The 2,283-nt window shown below is 32.2% G+C and overlaps 1 long non-coding RNA gene across 1 annotated transcript in view; it reads right to left on the bottom strand.

Annotated features, from left to right (window-relative positions):
• LOC107080981 overlaps positions 1 to 1,803 on the bottom strand; it is a 2,883-nt gene extending 1,080 nt beyond the window's left edge. Inside the window, exon 1 of the long non-coding RNA XR_001481011.1 lies at positions 1,665 to 1,803. This is a non-coding gene — a long non-coding RNA (uncharacterized LOC107080981). The remainder of the gene's footprint in view (positions 1 to 1,664) is intronic.
• Positions 1,804 to 2,283: the final 480 nt, after the last annotated feature.

Here is a 2,283-nt window from a genome sequence, read left to right as displayed (position 1 = left end):
GAAGTGATGGGAATGGAAAAAATAACAGCAAAATTACAGTTTAAAGATAAACTGTTTCAAGAGACATGGGCACATGTACTTATGGAGATAGAAAACCTTAACTACTCTGGAACTTTAACTGTTATAATTTTCATCTTTGAAATGGATAGGAATACAGAATGTGTATGGATTGACATATTAAAGTGTTCTCTGTATTTGTCTTGGCTTCTGTAATTTGTTTTGTTTGTATTTATAAATCAACACCTTTGGGAAAGGAAAATGTAAACAATTTTTGAAATTCTGTAAAGATATATATATATATATATATATATATATATATATATATTCAAAAAAAGTGACCGATACAGTAGTTGTTTCTAACTGACTGACTCACTAAACTGTATTTAAAAACATATCTGTCAACATGATGCATCTGCTAAAAAAAAAGTCTCATCTTTTTTGGTTTATCAATAAAATGATCAAGAATTGTGGAGCAGCCTGTGGAGCATTGTTTTCATTTTAATTTCCTCCTTGTGTCATCCTTTTCCTCTCAGTTATCACTCAACTTACTTGAATTAAAGTCAAATTCAAATTCACTCTTAGTTTATTTACTGTTTTTACTGCACTTATTGTTTTAAAATTATGATTTAAAATCCTAGTCCACCAGCATCATCATTCAAATTTTCCCCAAAATTATAACGTTATGATAAATGTTTACATTATATATTGGCTGCATCTTAATTATTAATTATCAAAGATATTTTCAATTTAAAAATAGATGTGAAATATTACAATATATATATATATATATATATATATATATATATATATATATATATATATATATATATATAACCTACAATAACTTAAATTCTATCTGTCCAATAATCTGCCTGTAGTGTCTTTAGATGTCCAGCAGGTGTCAGTATTCTGTGAGACAGCATCAACTCAGCATCAATACAGTTTGGCTTCAAAGTGCCTCCTTAACCATCATTACTGACTAATAATCGACGTAATGGCAGTGGAAACTGCTTTTAAACACATGTATTTCCTAATTTTCACATAAATGTAATAAACGTTATGTGAAAACCTGAACCCAGCGCCCTGCTCTACAGTTAACAGGATGAATTGGAGCCAGAAATATCAGCTGAATCCCAAAAGCGTCCGACCAAAGAAATTAAGTTCTTAAAATGATCAAAAATCCTGTAATACGTCCCTAATCTGGATAAAGCTATAAACTGTGAATTAAAAGCCCGCGTTTTACCAATAGGATGTGTGAGAAGGAAGATAAACAAGCACTTTGAAGTAGGACTAGTTTAAATGAGAGAAACTCATAGTAAACATCCGCGGCTGTTTATTTTACGATCACTCCGCATTTTGATAAAGGACGCTTCAAATGTTTATTTAGATGTCCCAAATAAGTTCATACCCTTTAATTTATAGGCGTCAGAAAGTCTACACTCCCCCGGAACTTCCTCTATGCCTCTCTATAGATGTTAGGTCAAGAAAAAAGACGATAAAGAATATAATAATGGCGCAATCATTTCTTAAGATGCTGTAACGCCTTAGAGTTTTTACTCATTTTAGTTCCACTGAGGTAATGTAGTAATACGTTACGAAACCACAGTTATTACAGTTTTCTGACATAAAAATCTGAGAAAATAAATAAAATAAATCATACATACCGTTTGGTTTTATTCAGTAATCCACTAAAATGCTCTGATAATCGACCGATAGCCATGAAGTATCATCCTTTCGTAAACGTTTCTCTAACCTGTGATGCTTACCAGCTGTTTAAGTTCCCTCCACTGACGACTAACCTCTTCTTCTGCTCCCTTTAATCACATCAGCTCAGAGTTCAGGGTTCTTTACTGCCCCCTAATGGACAGTAAAGCGCCGTATAATAAAAAACAGAACCCAAAACAGAGCGGTCTGCAGTAGTACCGCAAGGTTTACTGCCATCTAGTGGACACCAGGGGAACTACAGATACAGATTTTTTCGTCTATGACAATTCAGGACTTCAATCAAATTTCTGACGATGAAATCAAAGAAATCCTTATTCTTAAATTTACTTTCCTTTAGTAGAATTAACTTAAAACATGTTTCAGTCTTGAAAAACGGATTTCAGTCTTAAAATATAATGACTAAATGTGATCACCATGTTTACATTTTATCACTGCTGCACTTTAAGAAATGGAAAGAGCTGTAATGAATGAAATTTTGTTCTGTATACACTATGTGTGTATAGAATGACAGTCAAATTTGTCTAAGTCTAAGTCTAAATGAAAGACTTAGACTTAGAC

Source organism: Cyprinodon variegatus, unplaced genomic scaffold (assembly GCF_000732505.1).
Source record: "Cyprinodon variegatus isolate N-32 unplaced genomic scaffold, C_variegatus-1.0 Scaffold2603, whole genome shotgun sequence".
Taxonomy (NCBI): domain Eukaryota; kingdom Metazoa; phylum Chordata; class Actinopteri; order Cyprinodontiformes; family Cyprinodontidae; genus Cyprinodon; species Cyprinodon variegatus.
The sequence above is the reverse complement of the archived record's forward strand: the minus strand, read 5'-3'. Positions and strand labels throughout refer to the sequence as shown.